Here is a 15,958-nt window from a genome sequence, read left to right as displayed (position 1 = left end):
AAAACAAATGGTCTGACCTGCTTTGAGTATTTCTGTCATTCGTTTCTGAGAAGACGATTAAGCTAGTTGCACCTAAATTTGGAGTGCACACATATTCAAGCATTTATGGTAACTGAAACGGACCAGAGTTGTGTTTCCCGTACAACCACAGAAGGTAGCATTGAACTATCTTGGTATGATGCTTGTTAAACTAACAAACACCTGAAATACGACCGTTTCCCAAAACTGTCGTACCTTGTTGGTACCACCGTGGTTTGAACTTACTTAGTTTGAACCAACATAGTTCGAACTAACATGGTGTATTTGTCTGTTTTTCACAGCACGAAACTCACAAAACGTCATATTCTGCCTATATGTCAGTAGTGACATTATAATGCTAATTTATTATTTAGGCTTTTCATATTATAGTCGTACCAGCAATAACAAGAAAATGTAACAATATAGAATAATAACCTAATCATTTTATTTTGCCTAAATAAAAAAAAATTAAGAACAATTAGCAATTACAAGACATTTTGTAAACTAGGTTTAATCTGCAAGAATCTTCGTGTCAACACTGTAACACTATTAAGAATCCCTTGGCCACAAGTGATACTAACATCTTGAGGGTAACTCAGTACGATAAGTGGCCGAGCTTGTGAATGTTCTCTATTGAGACATTCACGGGTTCTAATCCCAGGAGTTCTCTATTTAGCTTTTTTGTAATGGCAACGAAAGCTTTCATGAATTTTATGCTGTCCCTTTTTATATTTATAGTATCTGTAATGAAGAGGCCTGGAAATGTTTACATGAAGGTAATATTAAAAGTCTTGTCTTTACATTCTCCGTTTTGTCCTTTAACCCTTGTACTGGGTGACTATATTAAATTAAGTTATTGTGAACAGATGATTAATCTGTGCACCTGTTGTTCGTAGATGTTCTACAGACATCTGACTTAGTTGAATACTGAATCAATGCAACCTACCCATGACCTGACAAATACATTTAAAAGTACTTTTACAACTACATTTAAAAAAATCTTCACCTTAAATATATTTGTACAGCAGGATTATCCAACATTCCCTGCTTAAACACATTACATCCACCTCCTAACACTGGATTTTCTGCTATCTGTGATGTAGTCACCGTGAACTAATCTTCTAACCACAGGTCAGGAGCTGTAGTTCGAATTATGCAACTTAACAACAGTTGGTGCGAACGTTCGTCGGAACTATGGTTTTGGGGAATACCTGCGTCGTTTAACGATGGTTCGTACCACTTAAGTTACCAACTTAGTTACCTCCATAGTTCAAACTAGGGTTTGGGGAAACCGTTGCGTCGCAACTGCATAGTTCCAACCAAGGAAGTTGCTAGCGTAGTTAGCAACAATACTTTTGGTAAACGCACCCCAGAGCGAGCTGACATGCAGGTTAGCAACTTTATCCTGTTAGTTTAGTCCTACCTCGAGAGATGCTGTGAAGTCTTCATGAACCACATACAACATTATTTATCAAATTAGGTCGGACTTGATGAATTTAGCATGAGGATACGCATGTGACAACTTCCGGTTTTCAAAATAAGGTGTCTATACAGTTTGGAAATAAGATTAATTGGATTATATTCACAGAAAGAATAAAACATATTACATGTGTCCTTTAAAAGTAAATATACACATGTAATTTACTTTACCGTACTTTACCTCTTGTGCCTCGAACCCACCCACCATAGTCTCTCCAAATCTTGTGGGAACTGAGTAAAAAGCACATTTTGACTATTTAATTTATGCAGTGGTAAAAAAATGGCAAAAATGTGAATGTACTTGTTTGGTGTTTGGTATTCGGCGAATTTTTTCATTATATTCAGCTTCGGCCAAGAATATTTGGTGCATGCCTAAAGTGTAGGCCTATATTATAATATGGTAACATAAAATAAATTATATACATATATAAATACACGCATACACCCCTAACATTCCACAGTGCATTTTTTGAATTTGCATCTGGGGTGAATGTAACAAGCAGCAACCAGATGATAATATGAAAGTTTCATCTTCACAATAAAAAGTCTGACACTTGGGAATCAGAGTCTATCTTGACAGCGTTTGTGATACAAGCATTCAGAGTCCACCTCCTCTCATCTTGCCAGTGTCTTGTGCTGACAGCTCGGAACATGGACCCCCTGCATCAGTTGTGCATCAGAGTTTTCCTTGCCACTGTCGCTAAGTGCTTGCTCATGTTGGCCGCAGTAAGAGGGCAATGGACATGGGCTCATCTAATAGAACCGCTAGCTGCACTGCTAAGTGAGCTAACGGCAATCAGTGAGGCCCGGACCCCAGAAATACTCCACTCCAGCATCTGTCTTTTTTTCTATACTAATTCTTTAGTCATTTGTGAACAGTAAATTCTTCCAATTCGTTGCTCGGTCAGTGAAAAAAGTTATAAAGTTGTGTTTTTGTTACAGTAAGGCCTGGTTACCTTCTTGCCTTTTCTGCCACAAGTAGACACTGCACATGGGCAATGCAGATGTTCATACAAAAATGACCCGAAGCACACCATCTTCCGCTGTTGATTTCCTCTCCTGTCAGAGGTGCTCTTGCTGACGTTCAACCTTTTTATGTCAGCAGCTTGGTACTCTTGGACAGCAGTGTGCTTGTGTAAAAACAGTGTTCTGATAACTTTATTTCTGTTTCCAGAGCTTGCAACCTTTGTTACCTCACGTTACATACAACTACTGTGTGTAGTCGGTTGATAATCCAGTCATACAGGGAAAGACAGGGATAATATACTGATGAAGTGGAGCATGGGTACAATGAAGAATGTAGAGCTGAAAAAGGTGAAGCACATACTTTTCAAACATAAACCAGAGGCCTGTACTGCAAAGCGGGGTAACTGGGTCATACTCTGTTTGGGAACCCTCATGCTACAGTCATGATGCACTTTGTGACTTGTGAGTCAACTTCTCCAACTGGACAGAATGGAGGTTCAAGGGCAGACTGTGTAAAGGAAAGGCCTGGTGGCGTGGCATGACCATCCCTGCTTTGGAGCCAGGCCAGATGGGATTTTGGACTCAACACAGCTCCTTGAGAGTAAGTTTCCCCTCAAGAGTGCCTTGTCACTTAACATCAGATGCTTGAGTGATAAGCAGTATGTCAGTCTTTCCAACAGGCAGAGAGGGTCATACCTCCAGGTGGGTGAAAAATATGTTGACCCATAAATTCTAAGTCATGTCTTTTATCTGTTTTGCAAGCTGGTCATCTGGACATCAGCTGTGCACCTGGAATTGGATGTTTAATTTGACATAAACTCCACAGATGCACACATGGAACATCTCCAGCATGTTTATTTTTCATACATACTTCCTGGATCAGCCTCACATATCTGGAGCTCTTAAAAAATACATTAAACAGATGACAAGTGAATGCAGTACACCCAAGAATACTGGAAAACATTGGTACAAATATGTTTTCTTTTTAAGAAAGGAAGACTAAAAAACGGTAAGCATAAAATAAGACAAATTCAACCACAAGAAATTTTAGTGAAACTCTGGACTCCCATAAAATAGGTGTTGGTCTCCTTAAATACCTACCTAAAATAAATTTAATTTTGCTGTGTGCCAAGTGTCCCACTTCCAGTGTCTACCTCAGAGGTTTTTTTCACCTTGACAAAACACATTTCAAAGATAAAACCATATACAGCTCTTTACTTGTTGAATGTTATTTATTAGCTGTACCTCCTTCCGGTTTTTCAGTTTCCAAATCTTAAGTATTTTATCAACATGAACGCAGGGGTGACCAATGCGCTGTGTGAGAAACCTCCTCAAGGGTCATCTGACATCCCTTGCATGTGAATGCTGGCGCAATCAATGAACACATATCAACTCACAGTAAGTTCATACATGTACTACCAAATGAGCTTAAATCCAGTTACATAGAAAAGGGTATTTCAGACATGCATTCGATCATCTCCTGTTTTCAGAGAAAAAATAGGCGGGTTTATTTTTTCAGTCAGAGTGGCCATTTTCAAGTTCAAATATGCAATGCTATCCTTGTGTCTTAGTATGTCTTAGTGTGTCATAGGAGCTAGACTTACCCATTCCTGGGAGAGAAGGATAGACAACAATAATGATCACTAAAATTAGATTTTATTGCAGTGCAGACCGAGTCACTGTTATGATGAGGCCTCGCCTCCTCCTATTTCCTAGTGTCCCCCTTGTGCCTCCCTCCCCCGCTGTTCCTGTTTGTCTCGTTTGTCATGTGCTGTGTGTGTATGTGTGTTCATGGGTGTGTCCTCTCCACCGGCATAGTCTCACACCTGCAGCTCATCCAGTAATCACCACCTGCAGTCAAATACCCTGGTTCAGCTCTCACTCTTCGTCAGTTTGTCATTTTACCTCCTGTGGTACAATTGCGCCGGCCAAACCTTTGCCTCTCTGAATTTTTCTGAGTATTGTTTTTGTGAACTCTGCCTAACGTCCTGTTTGTCACCCTCAGTACCGCCCGAGATGCTGCCTGCCAAGCCACGCCGCCCCGTACAGAACTAAGGACGCCGTTACCTAGCCCCACTCTGCCTGGAAAATCTCCCTCTCACAAAACATTCATTCCCTCTTCTGCACTGTGTTGAATGAACCAGATCGTGTGTTTTACATCTCCTTGTGTCCACCTCTGAAAACCTACAGTGAAAACTTAACAGTCTCCCTACATTGTCAATTTTCTCTGATTGTGAGTTTGCCTACTAATGTTGTGGTAACCTATTCAAGGTGCATCCCACTCTTCCGGCCGAACATTGGTCTGGAATTGAAATAATGTTATCTCTTACCCAGTCATCAGTTTCAGCCCCTGAAATGTCCTTCCCACAAGCCCAACACAGCTGGTCGTCTCAAAAAACAATACAGGTGTAAATGTAGTTTAGTGCGACTGACACAACATTTAAGTTACCTTGTTAGTATACCTGAACCATTCAGCAAGTATAGTGCTATGTGCAGCCTCGACCTGGCCTCCCTCCTGGTCCAGAGGGTGCTGGACATTTTTCTGAGCAAGATTTGCTCTGCGAGCTAAAATGTTTCTATGAAACATTTCTCCCTATGATGAATTTTTATAATGACAGATGTGAAGCCAGTGCTCTACACAGAACACAGACTGATTACAATTTGCCCATTTTACATAAGCCCATGAAGGATCCTTTTCAATTCAAGATCAGTTGACTCGTGTTAAAGGACTTCACGAGGACAAGCTTATGTTAGCCTAAACAAACACATTCTCAATCCCAACAACAAATACTATATACAACGTCTGGTCAAGTTAGCAATATTAAATAGGCAACTTTGAGTTAACATTAAGAAACAGCACATGGTTAAAGTTGACCAGTTAAATATTGTTAATATTGTGGTTTGGGTTAAAATAAGTGCGTTAGTTACATAAGTTGCATTAAGTAGTATAAATTGCGTAACATAAGTTTCGTAACAGCAACTCAATGCATTTAGGCATGTAGACGTGGTCAAGACAACTTGCTGAAGTTCAAACCGAGCATCAGAACCATTTCTAGGGATTACAGAGAACGGTCTGAAAAAGAGAAAATACCAAGTGAGTAGCAGTTGTGTGGACGAAATGCCTTGTTGATGTCAGAGGTCAGGGGAGAAGAGGCAGACTGGAGGCAGACTGGATTCAAGATGACAGAAAGGCAACAGTAACTCAAATAATCACTCATTACAACCTAGGTATGCGGAATACCATCTCTGAACACAACTGGTTTCTTCAGGGCCGGCTCTGTTGGAGCCCTGGGCGAGATTTGAAATTGGGGTCATCACTCCACAATCCTCAGGAATTGTTTAAAAAGTTCAGCAGCTAAACTCACAATTTTAGCACATATAGATGAACAGCCAAGTCAATAATTATGGTCAATAATGTGTGATCGGCCTCCACATAGCCTTGTCAACCTTAACATCATTGCCTTAATTGGGAGACCTAACCTGGTTTCTGGGAATGTGTCCCACCAAAAACAGCGTGCCAACACAGATACTGTTTTCTTGCGTTGTAGTGAATTTATGGGGTAAATTTTAGTTTCAACAGTGGATGGCACGCAAATGAAGAGGAGGGTCCTCCCTTAAGCACTTAATTTCCTGCATTCTGGTGAAACTGCACCAATGTCTTTATTTATATAAAGGGAAAAACAATATTCAGGCGGCAGATGACAATTCAAAATATAAAAAAAATAATAGAATGTAATGCATTAAGGCTTTCAGACATTCTGTAGCTGCTGAGTCAGTAGGCCTACACATGGTTTAGCCTTCACTCCTCTTTTGAGTCTCTTGTTTAGGGAAGTAACCTCTTTAAATGTGTATGTGGCACCTTTTCACCTCAATGATTATTCATTTTAATTCAGTTATAAACTCCTGGACTGTAATAGCTCCTGTGTTTGAGCAGGTTTTCTGCTCATGTTGAAAACTTTCTGCACATTCAGAATCTCTTCCACATATGTGTTCGCTGACATGTCCAGAAAAAAGTCGCAATATTACGAGACTAACGTCATCACATTGTTTAATGAGACTTCACAATATTGTGTACCTTATCTGCTCTATACTTTGCTGTGCATTACGTTATTCCGCACGTTAACTTCAGCAACCCTGATAAAGTGAAGCTCACAGTCCCAAACACAGCAAGGTTGTGCTTCAGTTTTTAGATGTTTATATTGCAAAACTCTTACGCTCCCACTCGTCACAACTGCCCACACTTACAGCACGAGGTGCACTTGATTACTATCACGGCATACGCTGGTGTCGCATCAGCTGGGCTGAGTTGATTAGCGCACAGGCGAAAACCTTCTCTTGCGGCGCCCCCAGACATTTTACGCCCCAGGCAACAGGCTATGTCGCCTATGCCACGGGCCCAGCCTAGGTTTCTTGAACATGAAAATGAGTTCACTGTACTCCAATGGCCTCCACAGTCACCAGATCTCAATCCAACAGAGCACCTTTGGGATGTGGTGGAACGAGAGATTCACATCATGGCTGTGCAGCCGACAAATCTGCAGCAACTGCGTGATGCTATCAGGTCAAAATAGACCAAAGTCTCTGAGGAATGTTTCCGACAACTTGTTGAGAGTATGTCATGAAGAATTAAGGCAGTTCTGAAGGTGGTCCAACCTGGTACTAGCAAGGTGTACTTAATAAAATGTCCAGTGACTGTACATTATGTGGGTTATGTATCTTAAGTTAAAAAAATCTGTCTAACAATTTATTTCACACAGGAAATAATCACCGATCTCCTGGTTCTGGACACAAACTTAAGAGTTTTTATTCTAGGCCTCCTTGTAGCATTTAACTATTATGCTAAAGGGGGTACCCAGTGCATTAAAAAGTGACGCCAAGAGCTCTTGACCGAAGAACCCATATGTGACGACTAGGGAGTGATCCACGGTTTTTATCTAAAACGCAAAAAATCAATACAATAATATTAGAAAAATAGTCTAAATATCTCTTATTACTGTAAAAAATATCAGTCTGTTATTTGTGAAATGCAAACTTAAATTAAATCTGGATGGGGAAGCTGCACTTGCCTGTCCCTCATTACCAGCACAGAGGTGCCCTTGAGCATGGCCACTTTCTTCTTTCCTGTTATAGACCTTTTCTTTTTAAACATTTTCTTTAACCTCAGTAAATATGGAGTCCTGCCTTTTTATGTCTTCATCGATCTCTTCTCTGATCTCCAGGTTGCTGTTTTTACCTGCCAAAAATCACAGTTACAATGTGGCAGACTGATGATCCACATGAAATATTTTAAAAAGAAGAGAACATTAGAGAATCTTACTTCAATAGGGCTGTATCTTGTTGTGAACTGTATTTTTTGTGTGAAGACCAAACATGATTAACTGAAGAAAATGGTCCCAATTTTTGGGGTGATCAGCCACCAACTTGTTCAAAAATAGAATTCAAGTAGCCTTCTGTTTTGATAGGAAAAGGTACTCAGTCACTACTGTCTAATGGAGTGAGTTGAGTGAGGGGTCAGTCAAAAGAAGTTTGAGACGGTCTGTTGAATGGCATGAATTCTTTGATTTTATTCAACATGGTCCCACAAATATTAGGGGTCATACCTTGGACCTTGTTTTTACGTCTGCTTTTGTGCGATTTGGGGCCCCTACCTTTTCAGAGTGTAATTCACCACTTGGAAGTTGCAGGAACGCCGGTGGAAACAGGGAAGAGGAATTTGTTGTGTATGTAGAGGAATTGCTTTTTGAAGTACTTTTTGTGGACGTAATTTTGACGGGGCACAATTGCCCTCAAGTTATAAGTTGCAGCCACAGTAGCTGGTTTGTGACTGCCGACTGAAGCCATCTACTGCACGGATTCCAAAACTTTATGTACCTTTATGTAGTCAATTTGACACCAAAATACGTGAAAACAGTGCCCAGGTTTAAAAATACCAAAATTATCCTTTAATGCAGTTTTTGATACTATAGATCACAGCATCCTGATTAGGCAGTGGGTGTCTCTGGAGTGCCCTGGACTGGTTCTCCTCCTATCTCTAGGAGGAGTTTTTCTGTCTTGGGCCCTTTATTATTTTCTTTGTACATCCATCCCTTAGGTCATTTCATTACCAAATTTAGAGACATCCCTTATGATTGTTATGCCCATGATATCCAGCTGCATGTCTTGTTTAAGCCTGACAAGAGTGACAAAATGACTGTTCTGGACAATTGTTTGACTGTCACTAAGTACTGGAAGGCGAATTACTTTTTAATGCTTATTGTTGCTTCAGCATAGCTTCCATGGTTGCTCAGTGTATTGGGTCCCTTTCTTCAGTTTTACTGTCAAAATCACAGAAATCTCAGTCAATCCTCAAGCAATGTACTTTGACCAACATGTCACATCACTGACCCATACATGTTTCTTCCATTTTAGAGACATTGTCAATCTCCGATCTGTTGTATCACAACCTGAGCTAGAGATGATAATTCATGCTTTTATATTATCCCGACTGGACTACTACAATTCCCTGTTCACCTGCCTCAGCAAGTCGTCCCTGGACTGACAAATGGTCCTGAACGGTGCTGACCAGGTCCAGCAGGAGGACTCACATCACATCCATCCTGTCATCTTTACATTGGATTATCATCATCAGGATCCATTTTAAGCCACCTGTTTACATCTCTGTCATGCTCAACCCTCATATCACCAATAGGTAACTTACTGCAGGTCTTCTAACCAGGGCTTACTAATCATTCCTTGCATTCGACTGAAAACAAAAGGTGATCGTGCTTTCAAAGTCATGGCTTCGCAGTGCAGCGTTATTCCTGTTCATCGTTTGTTGACGCCCTTAAATAGCAGCTGGAGTCTATTTTATAAAAACTGGCCTTTGCCCCCTCATGCTGTCTAGTGTTTGTAATCTTGTGTATTTTTAAAGTTTTTGCTGTTTTTATGGTGTTGTTGCTAATGCTTTCTTGTTGGATCTTTGCTGTTTTTATGGTCTTTTATAATCATTTTACTTTTGTAAGCATTTTTTTTACCTTGCTCTATTACGTTTGAGAGAAGCCAATACTATCTATCTATCTATCTATCTATCTATATCTATACAGACAGACAGACAGACAGACAGATATTGAAATTTAAACTTGACTAAAATTCATCTGTAAATCACGTCTCTGTTTGCAGTTTTTCTTCAAACAGTGGCCCTTGTGAGAACGTGATCATTTGGACAGTGGACAGAGCATCAGAAATAGACCTCATCCACAACTTTAAAGTGCTGGCTACAAGCTCCCTGAGGCTTAGTCATTTTTAGCCCTTATGTGCAGCACCACAATGACTTGTTTTGATGATTCTGCTTTAATAGATATTTTAGATAGAGATAGCAGGGGATACAAAGAGGGGAGCTGCGATATGTAGAACCGTAAAGGACTTTTGGTATGCACTGCAGTCCACCAGGTGAGCTACAGGGGCGACCAGGGTTGGACTGGGACTGAAATTCAGCCATAGACTTTGAGACAAAGAGTCCTTTTATGAGAGTACCCTTTGGTGGCGGGAGAAAGAAAAAAGAGAAAAAAAAAATTTTGCATTTATTTTAATACATATAGTTTTTTTGTTGTACACAGTGAATCAGATTACGCTGAAGACCTTCAAGAAATGTTAAGAGGACACCTGCCTCCTCAGTTTGTATAAGCAAGGCACCACTGTACTGAACAAGACCAGGTGAGGCAAGCTTGCTCAGAGTGCTGAAATACTAAAATATAATCAAAAACTACCATACAGTCCCATAAAATAGAGCAGTGTGTGTATGTGTGTGTGCATAAAAATCCAATCCTCATCTTTCGCTCTGAGTAGGCCTTTCGCTGGCTCAGCTTCCCCTGTGCTGGACCCCCTGCTTGTATTGATTGTACAGCTACATGCATGAGAAGAACATCAGTATTAAATATGACTGACAATAATCCATTTTCTAATTCTATCTACACTGTAAACCCGAATAAGTTCAGAATACTCAAAATATTTGTGGAAACTGATATTACCTCAAAATTTTTAAGTAGTGGTAATAATAATAACATTTTTGAGTAAACCTTGACTTAAATACTATACTTTTAAAACCTTTAATTTCTGCATACTAAATTACATTGATTTACTGATGCTTATTAAAATGTAATTCCACTGACTAAATCTTTACTCATAAAATGTAATTGTGCATTACTTATTCTCTTGGGGAAATGTACTCAAAACAATTAATTGTGCTAGACTCAAATGCTAATGGAAACTCACTCAACAAAATTACGTTATTCGACGTCGATTTTTCATCAACGTAATCGGCGTAATCGATTACGTAAATACATCGACGTGCATTACGAGCGTCGACGCGTCGCTGCATCCGCAGTGGGATTCTCCCGGACAAGCTCCAGCTACAAGACCACGCCTTCGACCGTCAAAAGTTTGGAGTATTTCAGACAAACACTCAACAACGTGCTGCTCCGAGAGCACTCTGAACTGGAAACAGCTTCACTGCAGCACAACTGCTGTCCAGAAATACGTGAAGCAGCATGAACACTTTGTCTAGACGGCAGCACCGCAAATCGTGTTTACTTTCTGTCGCCACACAAGCACGGCACATTATCAGCATGAGGACACGTAGTCCGTTAAAATGTTTATTGCCTTCATGTTAAAAGTAATTTCTGTCCCGCTGCTATCATGGTAACGTAACGTTACACCGCACTAATGTTCGGCAGTTTCATATTTTCTGTTTATTTAAAGGCCACGGATGAGCGAGAAAACAGCTGAAACTAACAGTACAGACTATCTGTACAGTCTGTGATTCCTTTCAGGTGTTCACTGATGCAGAAATACATTTGATTATCATACTGCATTACTTAATATTCAAATGAATCCATGTCAGAAACATTTTAAGTTTTAAGTAAAGTAGCCTAATTAATGTCTGTTATTGTTATTATCACAAAACAGCAGTGACATGGAAATTTGATTCATTTTAAGATTTGCTACTATTGGCATTATTCTAATGTGCTTAATCAGGATGATTGAATAAAATATAGATTTATTGATTAGACATGTTTTTGATATTTATTTTGGATAAATTGGTATGTTAATCGAGTAATAGGCAACTAAAATAAACAAAATTATTAATTAAATTAATCGACTAATTGAAAAAATAATCGTTAATCGACTTGAAAAATAAACAATATGTACAGCCCTACAAACTATGTCACAGTGAAACTTGTTTCCATCAGACAGGGAAAAAATCTCTTTCTGGTAAGGTACATCTTCCATAAAGCTGAATAGACTATCGATTTGTTTTCATTCTTTTATGCAATAATGTTGAACATTCCCTAGTTACAGATTCTTAATGAGATTTTTTTGGTGTTAAGTGATAATAACTTGAATCTCTTGAGCAAAGTCCTTTGAGCTAAATAAACTTTCCTTTTACTACCTGCAGTGTGTTATGTGGAAAAAGTGACTATGCATAATTTTATTCCATCAACAGCACTTTCACTTAAATAATGTAACAGGGAGCTTTAAATGCGAAGTGAGAAAAGAATGGCTAATAAATTAAAAGAAATAAAGGAAATTCAACTTTTAGGGAATCAAAAGCAAATAAAGATGGCTAATAACAATTGTTTGAAAATAGGAAGTCCCACACAATACAAATTGTTAAGTGAGGTGGACGAGGTAATGGAACAATATAAAAAAGAACACTGAGCAAAAACCTTTGTTTTGAATATCCCTCTGTAGCATTTCTAAAACTTAGCTATGAATTTTAATAAATTTATGAGAATTAATACCCAATTATGAATTTTAATATTCAGACAATATCAATCCATAAAAGCTCTCTAAAAGGGCACCACCGGAGTTGTTATAATCCTAGAGTCTCCGGACCTCTAGGTAGCTTTTAATAATTATACAATTATTACTAGTGATCAGTTAGTTAATAATCACTAAATTATCTTAAATCAATCAGTCAGTCTCATATCTAAAGGGTCAATTCTCTTGGCAGGGACGTGGAAATAGGCAACACACACAGTTCCTTGATTACAGTGAATTTATTAACTAACTAATGCGATATAAAAGGGTGGTTAAATACAGGGAAAATAAACAACGGCTGAACAATGAGAAATGGAGGTTCGATTGTGGGAAGCATTTGACTCATACGGCAGAGGAGAACTAATGAAAGTAAGCTATGAGTTTAGGAGTTAAAAAGGAAATATTAACATTATGGGACATCCCTGACCACAGAATGTTTGTTGGGTCTTACTGCTTGTGTTTCTTCCGTCAGGTTGCTGGGAAACGACCTCACACTGGCAGAGTCCATGCGTTCTCGGTTAGGACAACTTAAAGCTGTCGGCCAGTTGCTTTCTCTGCCAGGGAATTAATCCGGGGTCCGTCTCTGGAGGGCTTATGGAAGAAACTTGCAGTGGGGGCCTTCCCGATCCCGTCTCGGGTCAGGTTTAAGTCGTCCTTCGTGGCTGCTGGCGAGCCACGTGGCGTCGTCCGACCTCCGTGGGCTTAGCTCGACGAAAAAGCTTGAAAGGGGAACTGGGTCGTTCCTGAATTAGACCAGTGTAACTTAACGGACTGATAACTTTAACAAAACAAAAGAAAGAAATAAAATAAAATAAAGTTGCTGTTAAACGAGGGACAAATCGATGTCGTGGCACTTCGCGTGTGTAGCTTCAAGCGAACAAAGGCCTGTTGCGCTGGTCGAACTCTTAGGGCGTTGCCTGGAAAGGCGTGCCGAAGCGTCCAGAGAGCCGAGCGGAAGCCAAGAGGAGCCGAGAGAGCAGAGAGCGACATAGCGTGTCGCGCTTTTGTTGTCTGGGCCGTGGTTCCCCAGAGGGCGTTTCAGGTTTTCCGAGGGACTGCCTTTCTAAACTTTAATGTCTAAAAGAAAAGAAATCTATTTGCGCATATTATAATCAAATATTTTCCACAATCAAACCTCAATGGTCAAACAGTTGTACCGTTCTAAGTTAAGCATTTGGTAACAGGAAACAATTGTCACATTATTGGTCAGGATATTTATACATTAACGGCATTTCCAACGATGGTATGTAACACTTATTTCGTCCACTTGGGGAAGCTCAGGTTAAATGAGGAAAGCTTAGATTATTCCAAGACCATCTCTCCTTAGAAACTGGGGAATTTAGTTATTCAGCCTTAAATTCAAGCTGGCGATTAATAGAGTATAGTATGACATTTCTTTATCATCATTTCTAAAGAAATTGTGTGAGAAAGTATTGTGAACAAGTATTGGTTACACATAAGATGACGGAGTGTCCTTAACCTTGCCGGAAAAAAAATCACTGCAAAAGTAACTTATTTAGATTCTTTTCAGCACTAATATCAACAACAGATAGCAACAACATGTAACATAACTACTCAAATAGAGGCAAACGTAGTCAAGTAACTAAAAGATTTAATTAAACTTGATTAAATGCTTTGAGTCTTTGGAGACTGCAGTCTTTGTTTATTTAAAGTTCAGGACGGTCCGTGGTTTGTGTAACACTTAGGCGTAAAAGGGGGTGTCCCTTTGATGGGGTAATGAAACACAGAGCAAGGTCAGTTGCCACAGTTACATGTGTGTGTGGGGTGGGGGGGCAGTTTAGGATTTCCTGCCTTTCCGATAGGCTGTTTGTAATCTCTGGTTAATTTCCCTTTTGTCAATTTAACAGTCAGTCACTGCGTTATCAGCTTCGGAATCAAAAAGGTGCCAGTTTTATGATCAGGGATAGCACTTAGAGAAAGCAACCTTTCCACCCCTTTCCTGTTGGGGTCTCTTTAGCAGTCTGTTGAAGTTGATCTTTAACCCCCCTGCTCCTCTCTGGGAGAGGAAAAGAGGAATTTGGAGTAGCTCCAAATTTATTTAATATAAAATGCACAAATCCACACCGTTGTCCCACTACATCTCGCTGTAAGCTTGCAGTCAACATACTGAGCATATAGACGGACAGTTCAGAAGTGCTTTCAGGAGTTTGTAACAGACAAATCCATCCACAGCCACCTTTCACTTGGGTTGAAGGGGACCACACCAGGAGCGTCAGTGTCAGTGACCACAGTGAGGAGTGTCAGCAATGTCTGGTTCATCTTTGCACTGCAAAATACAAACAATCCAATTATGAGGATCATTATAAAAGAAAGCTAGCACTTCATGCTCATCAGTGCTCCCCACACACTTAAAAGCATATTTTTTATTTTTTCCAAGCCTGTCTTGATACAATACGCACATGGAAAAATGTTAAGAGTTACTGGTGGCTGTTATGATTCCTTCTGTCTATACTGACTTTATAACGCTTTCTTAATCTGACTCAACTGTAAGAGAATGAGGTCAAAATTCGAAAGTTCATTAGAAACAGTTATGATGGTTCAGCAGTCTGACTTAGACAAGCCACAAAACATATCGTAAGTATTTTCAGAAGTTAGTCTTTACTTGCTGAGCTTCAGCAGTGGGACACTTCCTTTCAACAGTAAACCTATGCAATGACCTAACAACAATGACAACAACAACTAGACTGCTTAAGCCTTTTAAGATCCTGTGTCCCCATTTGGGGACTTTAGGTTTTGGGCTCCCTGCACTGTATTCTTCATTCTGCTTAACAGCTTAGACCTACTGTCCTCATTAGTGGACAGTTGCCTGTGCCATTTGTTTACAAAGCCTGTTTACAAAGCCTTGTGATGTCTGTTTCTACTTTGTTACACATACTCATTTTTTTCATACAAGTACTTCCTGTTCAAAGACAATGCTTAGGTTTTTATACTTATCAGGCCCTACTAAAAATGCACACGGAATCAAAGCTTAGGGAAAGCTTAATTGAGATGAGGAATGATAATAGCAAACAATACATTTCACTGTACACATCACATTTTAGCATTGCGATAGACTACAAAAAAATAACCTATCCTTTAATCTCTTTAAATCTGTCAGTTGCTGGAAGAGGCATTAAAGTTGGTTTCCCATAGTAAATTTTTTTTTATTTTTCGTTAGAGCCTGACCAATATGGGATTTTTAAGTCCGGTGCCGATTTCTATATTTGAGGATTTTAAGATCCTATATGCCGATATATTGGCCGATATTATTTTCCCCCTTATTTTAAGAAACACATAACATAAACAAAGATTACCCCTAATATTTGCCACATTGAGACCATTCCAAGACACCATGACATAACGCAGTATAAAAAGAAACTTTTTTATTGTTATATATAGTACTTTGAACAAAAGTCCAACAAAACAAAAGTCAAGAAAGTATACAAAATACCAATATAGTACTCAGTGTTTCCCATACGTTCATTTATTTAATTTATAATATCAACGCTGACCGCCACAAATTGACTTTAGATTTTTTTTACTTAGCCTATTTAAAATCGTATTTGATTGCAGAGCGCCGTAGTGCATTCGCGCAACACTTCATCTAGCTCGTCCTTCTCTCTCTCTCACTCACCCGTACCTCTCTCGCTCTCTCTGCCTCATGGAACATCGCTGCACAAATCTGTCCAACACAGCG

This window comes from Micropterus salmoides, unplaced genomic scaffold (genome assembly GCF_014851395.1).
Source record: "Micropterus salmoides isolate LMB-PRFRI ecotype aquatic unplaced genomic scaffold, ASM1485139v1 Ms_hic_scaffold_18, whole genome shotgun sequence".
NCBI classification, from domain to species: Eukaryota; Metazoa; Chordata; class Actinopteri; order Centrarchiformes; family Centrarchidae; genus Micropterus; species Micropterus salmoides.
The sequence above is the reverse complement of the archived record's forward strand: the minus strand, read 5'-3'. Positions refer to the sequence as shown.